Source organism: Trachypithecus francoisi, unplaced genomic scaffold, assembly GCF_009764315.1.
Source record: "Trachypithecus francoisi isolate TF-2019V2 unplaced genomic scaffold, Tfra_2.0 Lachesis_group16, whole genome shotgun sequence".
Classification (NCBI taxonomy): Eukaryota; Metazoa; Chordata; class Mammalia; order Primates; family Cercopithecidae; genus Trachypithecus; species Trachypithecus francoisi.
In genome coordinates this window covers 33,114,402-33,131,830 of record NW_022681461.1, presented here as the reverse complement: position 1 = coordinate 33,131,830, position 17,429 = coordinate 33,114,402, and positions in this window count along the sequence as shown.

Genomic DNA, 17,429 nt, shown 5'->3' with positions numbered 1-17,429 from the left:
AAAAGCAAAGACCAAAGGTAGATCAATCGAAGAAGATTAGGAACAACCAGCACAAACAGGCTGAAAGTTCCAAAAAACAGAATGCCTCTACTCCTCCAAAGGATCACAGCTCCTCACCAGCAAGGGTACAAAACTGGATGGAGAATGAGTTTGATGAATTGACAGAAGTAGGCTTCAGAAGGTGGTCAATAACAAACTCCTCCAAGCTAAAGGAGCATGTTCTAACCCAATGCAAGGAAGCTAGGAACTTTGATAAAAGGTTAGAGGAATTGCTAACTAGAATAACCAGTTTAGAGAAGAACATAAATGACCTGATGGAGCTGAAAAATACAGCATGAGAACTTTGTGAAGCATACATGATTATCAATAGCTGAATTGATCAAGTGGAAGAAATGACATCAGAGATTGAAGATCAACTTAATGAAATACAGTGTGGAGACAAGATTAGAGAAAAAAGAATAAAAAGGAATGAACACAGTATCCAAGAAATATGGGACTATCTGAAAAGACCAAACCTACATTTGATTGGTATAACTGAAAGTGACAGTGAGAATGGAACCCTGTTGGAAAAGACACTTCAGGATATTATCCAGGAGAACTTCCCCAACCTAGCAAGAAAGGCCAACATTCAAATGCAGGAAATACAGAGAACACCACAGAGATACTCCTCAAGAAGAGCAACCCCAAGACACATAATCATCAGATTCACCAAGGTTGAAATGAAGGAAAAAATGTTAGGAGCAGCCAGAGAGAAAGGGTAGGTTACTCACAAAAGGAAGCCCATCAGACTAACAGTGGATCTCTCTGCCAAAACCCTAAGAAGGAAGAGAGCAGGGGACAATATTCAACATTCTTAAAAGAAAGAATTTTCAACCCAGAATTTCATACCTAGCCAAACTTAGCTTCATAAGTGTAGGGGAAATAAAATCCTTTCCAGACAAATGAATGCTGAGGAATTTTGTCACCACCAGGCCTGGCTTACAAGGGCTCCTGAAGGAAGCATTAAATATGGAGAGGAAAAACCAGCACTAGCCACTGAAAAAATAAACCAAAATGTAAAGAACATCAACACTATGAAGAAACTGCAACAACTCATGGGCAAAATAATGCACTAGCATCATAATGACAGGATCAGATTCACACATAACAGTATTACCCTTAAATGTAAATGGGCTAAATCCCCCAATTAAAAGACAGAGACTGGCAAATTGGATTAAGAGTCAAGACCTATTGGTGTGCTGTATTCAGGAGACCCACCCATCTCACGTGCAAAGACACACAGGCTCAAAATAAAGGATGAAGGAATGTTTACCAAGCAAATAGAAAGCGAAAAGAAACAGGGATTGCAATCCTAACCTCTGATAAAACAGACTTTAAACCAACAAAGGTCAAAAAAGACAAAGAAGGGCATTACATAATGGTAAAAGGATCAATGCAACAAGAAGTGGTAACTATCCTAAATATATATGCACCCAATACAGGAGCACCCAGATTCATAAACCAAGTTCTTAGAGACCTACAAAGAGACTTAGACTCCCAAACAATAATAGTGGGAGACTTTACCACCCCACTGTCAATATTAGACAGATCAACAAGACAGAAAATTAATAAGGAAATTCAGGACTTGAACTCAGCCCTGGACGAAGTGGACCTAATAGACATCGACAGAACTCCCCACTCCAAATCAACAGAATATACATTCTTCTCAGCAGCAAATACCACTTATTCTAAAATCAACCACATAATTGGAAGTAAAACACTCCTCACCTAATGCAAATAAACAGAAATCATAACAGTCTCTCAGACCACAGTGCAACCAAATTAGAACTCAGGATTAAGAAACTCACTCTAAACTGCACAACTATATGGAAACCAAACAACCTGCTCCTGAATGACTATTGGGTAAATAATGAAATTAAGGCAGAAATAAATAAGTTCTTTGAAACCAATGAGAACAAAGACATAATGTACCAGAATCTCTGGGACACAGCTACAGCAGTGTTTAGAAGGAAATTTATAGCACTAAATGCCCACAGGAGAAAGCAGGAAAGATCTAAAATCAACCCCCTAACATCACAATTAAAAGAACAAGAGAAGCAAAGGCAAACAAATTCAAAAGGTAGCAGAAGACAAGAAATAACTAAGATCAGAGCAGAACTGAAGGAGGTAGAAACACAAAAAACACTTCAAAAAAATCAATGAATTCAGGAACTGGTTTTTTGAAAAGGTTAACAAAATAGATAGACCGCTAACCAGACTAACAAAGAAGAAAAGAGAGAAGAATCAAATAGATGCAATAAAAAATGACAAAGGGGAGATCACCACTGATTCCACAGAAAAACAAATGACCATCAGATAATACTATAAACACCTCTATGCAAATAAGGTAGGAAATCTTGAAGAAATGGATAAATTCCCAGACACATACACCCTCCCAAGACTAAACCAGGAAAAAGTAAAATCCCTGAATAGACCAATAACAAGATCTGAAATTGAGGCAGGATAGCTTACCAACCAAAAAAAGCCCAGGACCAGACAGATTCACAGCCAAATTCTACCAGAGATACAAAGAGGAGCTGGTACCATTCCTTCTGAAACTATTCCAAACATTAGACATACAGGGACTCCTCCCTAACTCCTTTTATAAGGCCAGCGTCATCCTGATACCAAAACCTGACAGACACACAACAAAAAAGAAAATTTCAGGCCAATATCCCTGATGAACATTGATGTGAAAATCTGCAAAAAAATACTGGTAAACCAAATCCAGCAATACCTCAAAAAGCTTATCCACCATGATCAACTTGGCTTCATCTCACCAAAACAGCATGGTATTTGTAACTAAACAGATATATAGACCAATGCAACAGAACAGAGGCCTCACAAATAACACCACACATCCACAACAATCTGATCTTTGATAAACCTAACAGAAACAAGCCATGGGGATAGGATTCCCTATCTAATAAGTGGTGTTGGGAAAACAGGCTAGCCATATGCAGAAAACTGAAAATGAATCCCTTCCTTACACCTTATACAAAAATTAACTCAAGGTGGATTAAAGATTTAAACATAAGACCTAAAACCATAAAAATCCTAGAAGAAAATCTAGGCAATACCAATCAGGATGCAGGCATGGGCAAAGACTTCATGACCAAAACATCAAAACCAATGGTAACAAAAGTCAAAATTTACAAATGGGAAATGAGTAAACTAAAGAGCTTCTGCACAGCAAAAGAAACTATCACCAGAATGAATAGGCAACCTACAGAATGGGAGAAAATTTTTGCAATCTATCCATCTGATAAAGGCCTAATATCCAGAATCCACAAGGAACTTCAACAAATTTACAAAGAAAAAAAAAAAAAAAAACATCAAAAAGTGGGCAAAGGATATGAACAGACACTTCTCAAAAGACATTTATGCCACCATATGCCGGCAACATACATATGAAAAAAAGCTCATCGTCACCGATCATTAGAGAAATGTAAACCAAAACCACAATCAGATATTATCTCACATCTGTTAGAATGGCGATCATTAACAAGTCAGGAAACAACAGATGCTGGAGAGGATGTGGAGAAATAGGAACACTTTTACACTGTTGGTGGGAATGTAAATTAGTTCAACCATTGTGAAAGACAATGTGGCAATTCTTCAAGGACCTACAACTAGAAATACCATTTGACCCAGCAATCCCATTACTGGGTATATACCCAAAGGATTATAAATCATTCTACTATAAAGACACATGCACACATATGTTTATTGCAGCACTATTCACAATAGCAAAGACTTGGAACCAACCCAAATGCCCATTAATGTTAGACTGGATAAAGAAAATGTGGCACATATATACCATGGAATACTATGCAGTCATAAAAAAGAATGAGTTCATCTCCTTTACAGGGACATGGATGAAGCTGAAAACTGTCATTCTCAGCAAACTAACACAGGAACAGAAAACCAAACACCGCATGTTCTCACTCATCAGTGGGAGATGAACAATGAAAACATATGGGCACGGGGGGGCAACATCACTCACCAGGGCCTTTCAGGGGGTCAGGGGCAAGAGGAGGGATAGCATTAGGAGAAATACCTAATGTAGATGACAGGTTGATGGGTGTAGCAAACCATCATGGCATATGTATACCTATGTAACAAACCTGCACGTTCAGCTCATGTATCCCAGAACTTAAAGTGTATATATATATACAGTAACCTTAAATGTAAATGGGCTAAATGCCCCAAATAAAAGACACAGAATGGAAAGCTGGATAAAGACTGAAGACCCGTTGCTGTGCTGTCTTCAAGAGATCCATCTAACATGCAAAGACAAACATTAGGATCAAAATAAAGGAATGGAGGAAAATTTACCAAGCAAATGAAAAACAGAAAAAAGCAGATGTTGCAATCCTAGTTTCTGACAAAGCAGACTTTAAACCAACACAGATTTTTAAAAAAAGACAAAGAAGGATATTACATAATGGTTAAGGGCTCAATTCAACAGGTAGAGCTAACTATCCTAAATATATATGCACCCAATACAAGAGCACCCATATTCATAAAGCAAGCTGTTAGAGACCTATAAAGAGACTTAGACTCTCACACAATAATTGTGGGAGACTTTAGCACTCCATTAACAATATTAGACTATCAAGACAAAAAATTAACAAAAATATACAGGGCCTGAATTCAGATCTGGACCAAATGCACCTAGTAGATATCTACAGAACTGTCTACTTCAAAACAACAGAATATACATTTTTCTCATTGCCACGCAGCACTTATTCTAAAATTGATAACATAATTTGAAGTAAAACTCTTTTCAGCAAGTGTAAAAGAAATAACTGAAATCATAACAGTTGTTCAGACCACAGCACAAACAAATTAGAACTCAAGATTAAGAAATTCACTCAAAACCAACTGGGCACAGTGGCTCACGCCTGTAATTCCAGCACTTTGGGAAGCTGAGGCAGGCAGATCACAAGGTCAGGAGTTCAAGACCAGCCTGGTCAATATGGTGAAACCCCGTCTCTACTAATAAAATACAAAAAATTACCTGGGCGTGGTGGCACATGCCTGTAGTCCCAGCTACTCAGGAGGCTGAGGCAGGAAAATCACTGGAACCTGGGAGGTGGAGGTTGCAGTGAGCCAAGATCACACCACCGCACTCCAGCCTGGACAACAGAGTGAGAGTTTATCTCAAAAAAAAAAAAAAAAAGAAAGAAAGAAAGAAAGAAATTCACTCAAAACCACACAACTACATGGAAATTGAACAACCTGCTCTAGAATGACTCTTGGGTAAATAATGAAATTAAGGCAGAAATCAAGAAGTTCTTTGAAACTAATGAGAACCAAGAGATAACATACTAGAATTCCTGGAATGCAGCTAAAGCAGCATTAAGAGGGAAATTTATAACACTAAATGCCCACATCAAAAAGATAGAAAGATCTCAAGTTGACAACTTAACATCACAACTAACAGAACTAGAGAACCAAGAGGAAACAAATCCCAAAGCTAACAGTAGACAAGAAATTACCAAGATCAGAGCTGAACTGAAAGAGATGACATGAAAAACCCTTCAAAAAACTAACAAATCCAGAAGATGGTTTTTTGAAAAAAATAATAAAATAGACCACTAGCTAGACTAATTAAAAGAAACACAATCAGAAATAAGAAGGATATCACCACTGACCCCATGGAAATGCAAACCACCATCAGAGAATATTATAAACACCTCTATGCACATAAACTAGAAAATCTAGAAGAAATGGATAAATTCCTGGACCGCTACACTCTCTCAAGACTGAACCAGGAAGAAACTGAATCCCTGAATAGACCAATAATGAGTTCTGAAATAGAGGCAGTAATAAATAGCCTACCAACCAAAAAAAGCCCAGGACGAGATGAATATACAGCTAAATTCTACCACAGTACAAAGAAGAACCGATAATATTTCTACTGAAACTATTTCAAACAATTGAAAAGGAGGAACTCCTCCTTAACTCATTCTATGAGGCCAGCATCATCCTTATACCAAAACCTGGCAGAAATACAACAACTTCAAGCCAATATCTTTGATGAACATAGATGCAATAATCCTCAATAAAATACTGTCAAACTGAATCCAGCAGCACATCAAAAGTTTATCCAACATGATCAAGTTGGTTTCATCCTTGGGATGCAATGTTGGTTCAACATATGCAAAGCAATGAATGTGATTCATCACATAAACAGAACTAAAGACAAAAACCAGATGATTATCTCAAAAGATGCAGAAAAGGTCTTTGATAACGTTCAACATCCCTTCATGTTAAAAACTTTCAATAAACTAGGTATTGAAAGAACATACCTCAAAATAGTAAGAGTCATACATGACAAACTCACAGCCAGTATCATAGTGAGTGGGAAAAAGCTGGAAGCATTCCCCTTGAAAACTGGCACAAGACAAGAATGTCCTGTCTCACCACTCGTATTCAACATAGTATTGGAAGTTCTGGCTGGGGCAATAAGGCAAGAGAAAGAAATATGCTGTATTCAAATAGGAAGAGAGGAAGTCAAATTTTCTTTTTTCGCAGATGACTTGATTCTATATCTAGAAAACCTCATCATCTCAGCCCAAAAGTTTCTTAAGCTAATAAGCAACTTCAGCAGTCTCAGGATATAAAATCAATGTGCAAAATTGGCTAGCATTCCTATACACCAACAACAGGCAATCAGAGAGCCAAATCATGAATGAACTCCCATTCACAATTGCTACAAAGAGAATAAAATACCTCTGAATACAGGTAATAAGGGAAGTGAAGGACCTCTTCAAGGAGAACTACCAACCACTACACAAAGAAATTACAGAGGACACAAACAAATGGGAAAACATTCCATGCTTGTGGGTAGAAAGAATCAGTATCATGAAAATGGCCATACTGCCCAAAGTAATTTATATATTCAATGCTATTCCCATTTAGCAACCATTGAAATTCTTCACAGACTTAGAAAAATAAAACTATTTTAGAATTCATATAGAATCAAAAAAGAGCCCAAATAACCAAGGCAATCCTAAGCAAAAAGAACAAAGCTGGAGGCATCACACTGTCCGATTTCAAACTATACTACAAGGCTACAGAAACCAAAACAGCATCGTACCTGTACACACAGACCAAAGGAACAGAATAGAGAACTCAGAAATAAGACCACACACCTCCAACCATCTGACATTCAACAAACCTGACAAAAACAAACAATGGGGAAAGGATTCCCTATATAATAAATGGTGCCATGAGAATTGGCTAGCCGTATGCAAAATATTAAAACTGGACCCGTTACTTATACCATATAAAAAATTAACTCAAGATGAATTAAAGACTTAAATGTAAAACCCAAAACTATAAAAACTTTAGAAGGAAATCTAGGCAATACCATTCAGGCCATAGGCACAGGCAAAAATTTCATGATGAAAATGCTAAAAGCAATTGTAACAAAAGCAAAAATTGACAAATGGGTTCTAATTAAACTAAAGAGGTTCTGCATAGCAAAAGAAACTATCATCAGAGTGAACAGACAACCTATAAAATGGGAGAAAATTTATGCAATCTATTCATCTGACAAAGATCTAATATCCAGGGTACACAAGGAGCTTAAACAAATTTACAAGAAAAAAGGCAAACAACCCCATTAAAAAGTGGGCAAAGGACATAAGCAGACACTGCTCAAAAGAAAACATATATGCTGTCAATAGATATATGTAAGAAAAAGCTCAACATCACAGATTATTAGAGAAATGTAAACCAAAAACACAATGAGATACCATCTCATGCCAGTCAGAATGGCTATTATTAAAAGGTCAAAAAAACAACAGATGCTAGTGACATTGTGGAGAAAGCGATCACTTTTACACTGTTGGTGGGAGTGTAAATTAGTTCAACCACTGTAAAAGTCAGTGTGGCAATTCCTCAAACAGCTAAAGGCAGAAATTACACTTGACCCAGCAACTCCACTACCGGGTATATATCCAAAGGACTATGAATCATTCTGTTATGAAGATACATGCACATGTATGTTCATTATTAAAGCACTATTCACAATAACAAAGTCACATAGTCAACCTAAATGCCCATCAGTGGTAGACTGGATAAAGAAAATGTGGTATGTATACGCCATGGAATACTATGCATCCATAAAAAGGAATGAGATCATGTCCTTTAACAGGGACATGGATGGAATGGGAATCCATTGTTCTCAGTAAACCAAAGCAGGAACAGAAAACCAAAAACCACATATTCTCACAAATGGGAGCTGAATGATGAGAACACATGGCACAGCAGGGGAATAACACACACTAGGGCCTGTCAGAGGGGAATGGTCGGGGGAGGGAAAGCATCAGGAAGTATAGTTAATGGTTTCTGGGTTTAATACCTGGGTGATGGGTTGATCTGTACAGCAAACCACCACAGTGCAGGTTTACATATGTAACAAACCTGCACATCCTGTATATGTACCCCTGAGTTTAAAATAAAAGTTGAAGAAAAAAATAAATTAACTGGCAAGATATAACTTCTAACAAAGAATATGTATGTAGAATATAAAAATAATTCCTCTAACTCAACCAAAAATACAGCCCAGGAAAGGTTTACAGAGAAGGCAGAGTAATATGGCCAAATTAAAGCCTCCAGCAACCCCTGGCCACACACACACACACACACACACACACACACACACACACACAGGAACACCAAATTGAACAACTATCCACACAAAAGAATACCTTCATAAAAATGAAAAATCAGGTGAGTGACAACAGTACCTGGTTTTTACAACATATTAAAGAAAGAGGCTCTAAAAGGGTAGGAATGACAGTCTTGAATTACCTACCCCACCCTTCCCCCATCTTGTGGCAGTGGCTACATGTCATGGAAAGAGAATCAGTGCACTTGAGGGAGGGCAAGTGCAGTGATTGTGGAACTTTGCATTGGAACTCAGTGCTGCCCCGTGACAGAAGAAAGCAACACAAGGCTGATCTCAGCCAGCACCCATGGAGGGAGCATTTAGAACAGCCCTAGCCAGAGCTGAATCATCTATCCCAGCAGTCAGAGCTTGAGTTCCAACAAGTGCTACCATCATGAACTAAAGCACTCTGGGGTCCTAAATAAACTTGAAAGGCAGTCTAGGCCATAAGAACTGCAACTCCTGGGCAAGTCTTATTGCTGGGCTGGGCTTGGAGACCGTGGACTTGGAGTGAATGTGACCTAGTGAGACACTAGCTGGGGAAGCCAAAGGAACACTTATATCACCCCTTCCCCAACCCCAGGAAGCATAGTTTGCAGCTCCAGGAGAAACCCCTTCCTTCTGCTTGAGGAGAGGAAAGGGGAGAGTATAAAGGATTGTCTCTTGCAACTCGGATACCAGCACAGTCACAGTAGAATAGAACAAAAAGAAGAATCCTGTGGCTCACATTCTGAGTCCTGGCTCCTGAACATTTCTAAACATACCCTAGGCCAAAATGAAACCTGCTGGCTTGAAGGGAAAGACCCATTCCTGGAAGAAATCATCACTTGCTAATTAAAGAGCTCTTAAGCCCTTAATAATTAGTACTAGTAGCCAGGCAATACTCACTCTGGGCCTCAGAGCCATGCTGGCTTTAAATGTAACCCAGCACATTCCCAGCTGTGGTGGCTGCAGAGCAAGAATCCTTCTGAATGAGCAAAGGAGAGGGAAGAGTAAAGGAGATTTTCTCTTGCCACTTAAGTACCAGGTCAACCACAATGGAGTAGAACATCAAGTGGGTTACTCGGGTACCTGATTCCAGGCCTTGGCTTTTGGGTGGTATTTCCAGGGCTGCCCTGGGCCAGAGGGGAGCCCACTTTCCTGAAGGGAGAGCTAGGCATTGATAGCATTCACTACAAGATGATTGAAGAGTCCCCAGGCCTTCAGTGAACATCAGTGATAGCCAGACAGTACTGCCACAGGTTTATGGTGGTGGTGGTCATGGAGAGAGACTCCTCTGCTTGAGGAAAGGGAAGGGAAGAATGAGAAGGACTTTGATTTGTGGCTTTGGTACCAGCTCAGTCACAGTAGAATATAACTCCAAATATATTCCTGAGGTTCCGGACTCCAGGCCCTGGCTCCTGGATGGCATCTTCAGAGCCATGTGGGGCTAAGGGGATCCCATTTTCCTGAAGGGAAGGATACAAGTTTGGCTTGATTTACCACCTATTGATTACAGAGCCCTTGGGAGAGAGAGAGGGAGAGGGAGAAATCCCATTTGTTTGGGGAAAAGTAAGGGAAGAGAACAAGTCTCTGTTCTGGTCTAGGGAATTCTCTAAGATCTAACACAAGACCAAGAAGTGGGTACCTCTATAAGTCTGCAAGAGCCACAGCATTACTGCGCTTGGGGTGCCCCTAAAGCAGATGCAACTTCAGTGATCAAAGATTTAAATCACAACACCTAAGTCCCTTCAAATACCTGAAAAACCTTTCCAAGAAGAATGAGTACAAACAAGCCTAGACCGTGAAGACTACAATAAATACCTAACTCTTCAATGCCCAGGCACTGATGAATGTTCACAAGCATCAGGCCTATACAGGAAAACATGACCTCACCAAATGCATAAAATAAGGGACCAGGGACCAATCTCAGGGAGACAGAGATACATGATCTTTCAGACAAATCATTCAAAATAGCTGTTTTGAGGAAGTTCAATTAAATTCAAGATAACACAGAGAAGGAATTCAGAATCCTATCAGTTAAATTTGACAAAGAGACTGAAATAATTCAAATGAAATAAGCAGAAATTCAGGACTTTAAAATGCAATTCACATAATGAAGAATGCATCAGTGTCTTCTGACAGCAGAATTGATCAAGCAGACGAAAGAATTAGTGAGCTTGAAGACAGGCCATTTGAAAATACATGGTCAGAGGAGAAAAAAGAAACAAGAATAAGAAACAATGAAGCACACTGACAAGATCTAGAAAATAGCCCCAAAAAGGGAAATCTAAAAGCTATTGCCCTTAAAGCAAAGGTAGAGAGGGAGGTCAGGGCAGAAAGTTTATTAAAAGAGATATAAACAGAGAATTTCCTAAATCTAGAGAAAGATATCAATATTCAAGTACAAGAAGGTTATAGAGCACAAAGCAGATTTAACAAAATAAGACTACTTTAAGACATTTAATAATCAAACTCTCAAACATCAAGGATAAAGGAAGGATTCTAAAAGCAGCAAGAGAAAAGAAACAAATAACATACAATACATCTCCAATGCATCTAGCAGCAGACTTCTTACTGGAAACCTTACAGTCTAGGAGAGAGTGGCATGACATATTTAAAGTGCTGCAGGAAAAAAATCTTTTAACCTAGAACAATACAGCCAGTGAAAATATCCATCAAATATGAAGGAGAAAAAAAGACTTTCCCAGACAAACAAAAGCTGAGGGATTTCACCAACACCATACCTGTCCTACAAGAAATTCTAAACGGAGTTTTTCAATCTGAAAGAAAAGGGTGTTAGGGTGTTAATGAGCAATATGAAATCATCTGAAGGTAGAAAACTCAGTGGTAATAGTGAACACACAGAAAATCACAGAATATTATAACACTGTAATTGTGGGGTATAATTATACATACCTTGAATAGAAAGACAAAAAGATACACTTAACCAAAAGAGCAACTACAAGCTAGGAGTGGTGGCTCATGCCTGTAATCCCAGCCAGCACTGTGGGAAGCTGAGGCTGGTGGATCACTTGAGCTCAGGAGGTCAAAACCAGCATGGGCAATATGGTGAAACCCTGTCTCTACAAAAAATACAAAAATTAGCCAGGCAAGGTGGTGGACACCTGTGGTCCTAGCTACTCAGGAACCTGAGGCAGGAGGATCACTTGAGCCTGGGAGGTTAAGGTTGCAGTGAGCCATGTTCATGCCCCTGCACTCCAGTTTGGATGACAAAGCGAGACCCTATCTAAAATAATAAAAATAAGAATACATGAAAAAATAATAACTACAACTAACTGTTCAAGACATAGACAGTATAACAAGATATATATAGAAACAAAAAGTTAAAAAGCGAGGGAATGGAGTTAAAATGTAGAGTTGTTATTCATTTTATCTCTGCTTGTTGGTTTGTTTATGCAATCAGTATTAAGCTGTGATCAGTTTAAAATAATGGGTCATAAAATATTACTTGCAATCCTCATGGTAACATCAAATAAAAAAAACAACAGATACACAGATACACACACCAAAAAAGCAAAAAATAAAAACATACCACCAGAGAAAATTATCTTCAGTAAAAGGAAGACAGAAAGAAAGGAAAGAAGGAGGAGAAGACCACAAAACAACCATAAAACAAGTAATAAAATGGCAGGAGTGAGTCCTTATTTATCAATAATATTAATGTAAATGTACCAAACTCTCTAATCAAAAACAAGACCTAACAATCTGTTGCCTACAGGAAACCCATTTCATCTATAAAGACTTACACAGATTAAAAATAATGGGATGAAAAAAGATATATTATGCCAATGGAAACCAAAAAAGAGCAGGAGTAGCTATACTTATATTAGGCAAAATAGATTTCAAAACAAGAACTACAAAAAGAGAAAAAATAATTTCATTACATAATGATAAATGGGTCAATTCAACAAGAGGATATAACAGTTATATATGCACACAACATGGGAGCACAACAGATATAAAAAGCAAATATTATTAGAAATAAGGAGAGAAATAGACTCCAATACAATAATAGTTGGAGACTTCAACATTCCATTTTCAGTATTGGATAGATCATCCAGACAGAAAAGAAACATCTGAGTTAATCAGCACTAGAGACCAAATGGATCTCATAGATATTTACAGAACATTTCATCCAACAGCTGCATAATACACACATTTATCAAAGAGAGACCAATGTCAGGACACAAAACAAGTCTTAATAAGTTCAGAAAAATGGAAATAATATCAAGCATCTTCTCTGATCACAATGGAAGAAAACTAGAAATCAATAAAAAAAGGAATTTTGGAAATTATGGAAACACATGGAAAGTAAGCAATATACTCCTGAATGACCAGTGGGTCAATGAAGAAATTAAGAAGAAAGTTTAAATTTTTCCTGAAACAATTTTATATGAAAACATCACATACTGAAACCTATGGGATAGAGCAAAATGGTTACTAAGAAAGACCATAGCTGTAAATCATGCCTTCCCCACAGTCCTCCAAAGTCTTAACTCATTCCAGCATTAACTCAAAAATCCAATGTCCAAAGTCTCCTCTGAGACAAGGCATGTCCTTTCCACCTATAAGCTTGTAAGATAAAAACAAATTAATTACTTCCAAGATATAACGGGGATATAGGCATTGGGTAAATATTTTCATTCCCAAAGGGAGAAATCAGCCAAAAGAATGGGGCTACAGGCCTCATGCAAGTTCAAAATCCAGCAGGGCAGTCATTAAAAATGTTAAAGCTTAAAATAATATCCTTTGACTCAATGTCCCACATTCAGAGCACACTGGAACAAGGGGTGAGCTCCCAAGGCCTTGATCAGCTCTGCTTCTGTGGCTTTGCAGGGTATAGCTCCCACAGCTGCTCTCATTGGCTGGAGTTTAGTGCCTGGGGCTTTTTCAGGACCAGGGTGCAAGCTGCTGGTAAAACTATCATTCTTGAATTTGGAAGATGATGCCCCCCTTCTAATAGGTCCACTTACAGTACCCCAGTGGGGACTCAGTGTAGAGGCTCCAACCTCACATTTCTCGACTGCACTGCTCTGGTAGGGGTTCTCTGCAGGAGCACTGCTTCTGCAGCAGGCTTCTGCCTGGATACCCAGGCTTTCTTGTTCATCTTCTGAAATCTAGGTAGAGGCCAAGCTTCCTTAATTCTTTCACTTTGTGCACCCAAAGGCTCAACACCACATGAAAGCCATCAAGACTTACAGCTTACATTCTCCAAAATGATAGCTAAGCAGTACCTGGGCCCCTTTTAGTCATGGCTGGAACTGGAGTGGCCAGGATGTAGGGAGCAGGGTCCTAGATGTAAGGAGCAGTGTCCCAAGGCTGCTAAGGGCAGTGCGGCCTGGACCTGGCCCACAAAACCATTCTGTCCTCCTAGGCTTCAGCTCCTGTGATGGGAGGGGCTGCCTTTTAGAACTGTGAAATGCCTTTGAGGCTCTTTTTTCCATTGTCATGGCTATCAGCGTTTGCTTCCTTTTTATTTATTCAAATTACTTTAGCAAGGGGCTGCTCAGCAGCCTGCTTGAATTTCTTCTCCTGAAAATGGGCTTTTCTTTACTTCTACATGACCAGGCTGCAAATATTCCACATTTTTACACTCTGCTTCACTTGTAAATATAAGTTCCAAATGATTTCTTTGCTCCCTGATCTGGGTGTAGGCTGTTAGAAGCAGCCATGCCACATCTTGAACACTTTGCTGCTTAGTAATTTCTTTCACCAGATACCCTAGGTCATTACTCTCTAGTTCAAACTTCCATATATACCTAGGGCATGGACACAATTCAGCCAAGCTCTTTGCTAAGGCATAACATGTGTGACCTTTGCTTGCATTTTCAGTAAGTTCCTGATTTCCATTGGAGACCTTGTCAGCCTGTCCTTCATTAGCTTTTCTATTATTAGCATTTTGGTCACAACGATTTAACCAGTCTCTAAGAAGTTGCAAGCTTTCCCTTATCCTCCTTTCTTCTTCTGAGTCTTTCAAACTCTTCCAACCTCTGCCCATTATGTAGTTCCAAAGCTGCTTCTGAATTTTTAGGTTTCTTTATAGCAATGGCCCACTCCCAGTACCAATTTTCTGTATTAGCCATTTTTGCATTGCCATAAAGAAATACCTAGGACTGGGTAATTTATAAGAGAAGAGATTTAATTGGCTCATGGTTCTATAGGCTGTACAGGAAGCACATAACCAGCATTGGCTTCTGGGGAGACCCCAGGAAACTTACAATCATGGTAGAAGACATAAAGGGAACAGGTATCTCACATGGTGGGAGTAGAAGCAAGACAGGGAGAGTGAGAGTTGGGGTGGGTGAGTGTCATACACATTTAAACAACCAGATCTTTTGTGAACTTAGAGTGGGAGCTCACTTACCATCAAAGGGATGAATGGCTCAAGTCATTCATGACAGATTTGCCCCCACGATCCAAACACTTCCCACCAGGCCCTTCCTCCAACATTGGGAATTACAATTAAACATAATATTTGGACAGGATATTCAAATCATATAAAGACCCATTGGGGTCTTTTTCAGGGACGGAAATATCTTAGTCCACCAATTCAAATGTTAATCTCATCTAGAAATACCCTCACAGACATACATAAAAATAACATTAACCAAATATCTGGGCAATCCATGGCCTAGTCAAATTGGCATATAAAATTAACCATCAAAATAAAATGGCTAAAATTAAATAAATTGACTGTTCCCATTGTTGGTGAGTATGTGAACTAACCTGAATTATATTTTGTTGGTGGGAGTAAAACATTGTATGATCATTTTTGAAATTATTCTGGCAGTTTCTCATGAAGTTAAGCACACAGCAACACTATGAAACAACAAGTACATGTTTTAGTATTTACTGAAAAGTAATGAAACTATGTGTATACAAAAAGACACACGAGAATGTTTAGAACAGATTTATTCATGATAACCAAATACTTGTCAACAGAAGACTGGATAACAAAAAGAGTGCTAGGAGGTGACATCAACAGGATATCAAAATAAAAGGCCACACATGGACACAGAGAGGGGAACAACACACACTAGGGCCTGTTGGAGGGTGGAAGATGAGGGGAGGGGACTTAAGAGAATGGGTCAATAAGGGCAGCAAACCACAATGGCACACATGTATCTATGTAACAAACTTGCATGTTCTGCACATATATCCCAGTATTTTTTTTCTTTTAGAAGAAATGAAGAAAAAAAAGGAGGTCATCTGCTCATAGCCCTTCACAACAAGAATTCTACACCCATCCACAGACAAAAGTCTCTATGAGAGCTTTGTAATTCATGTGATCATGAAACCGCAGTGGTGCTCAAGACCTAGGAGAATTGTTCTGAGAGTGCAGATTTGCACCCAGGTGGAAGACCCACTGATTGTGCTCCCAGGTTCAAACCCAGAAATGGTCTCATTACCCAAATGTCTTTGTTACAATCCCATTTGGCCTTGAGCCTGCTACCAAAGCCATCTGCTGAAGGACCCAGGAGGAATCACATGTCCTATTCTTTGGCAGACAGGCTTATTAGCCTTGCCAACATTGGTCTTGTCAGTGAATCCAAAAGTTACCCTGTAACTCAGCTCCATCCCCCTCAGCTGTGGTCCTAGATTACTACTGCTCACATGAGGACCCAGAAAGAAACTCACCTGTCTGTGCCACTGGGACCAGCTTGCTGGACTGTGTCCCACAGTAGATTCTGAAGGGGCCAGTCTTGACTCCAGCCCTTCTCTGTTGCAGCCTGGGAGTTATCTGGTCCATACATAGAAATTCTGGAAGACTCGCCCATCTCAGCCTTTATGACAAGCTTTCCAGCCTTCATCTCAGGGCACAGTATCAGATCAAGCCCCTCTCAGTGCAGTCAGGGAGCTATCCCAAAGACATAGAGATCTGCTGACAGATTTGTCTGTCTCAACCAGCAGGACAGGCTTGCTGACTTCCACCTCATAACAGGTCCTGCAGGGACTCTGTCTTAGCTGCAGCTCCTCTCAGTAGCTGAGTAGCTATCCCTTCTGTACAGGAAACAACTAGGAGATGTGCCAATCTGTGCCAACTGGACAAGCATGCCAGACTCCTTTCCACAGCAGGTTCTGAAGGGTTCCAGCCCATCTCTACTGCAGTCCCAGAGTTATCTTGCCTGTGCATGAAACCTTTAGGAGATGCTCTTGTACAGTCTTGCCAGCCTCTGTCCCATAACAGTTCCAGAAAGGGCCCTAAATGTCAACTCCAGCTCCTCTCAGCTGTGGTCTATAAGCAATCCTGCCAGATTGGGAACTGCATGGAGACTTGCCCACCTGCGTCACTGGGTTGGGCTTGCTAATATCAGTCCTATAGCATATTCTGAATTATCTCTGAAGCTTCACTTCAGCTCTTCCCAGATGTAGTCTGAGAGCCAGCCAGGGTCCTGTGAAGATGCACCATCTGAACCCCTGTGGGAGGCTTGCCAATCTCTGTCCCTCAATGGATCCTCAAATGTACCTGCAGTCAGTCCTAGACCCTTTTTTTGGCCAACTAAGAGCAGTTCTGCCTTCCTGGGGACTTGGATGGAGGGACATCCAATAGTGCCCTTGAAGTCTGACAATATGACTTCTGTCACATTGTGGATTTTGAAACAACACTATAGATTGGCTTCAGTGCTTCTCAACTTCAATCTGAGAGAAGACCTGCTCACAAAGGAAGCCACCAAGAGACATGACTATTCATGACCCTGAA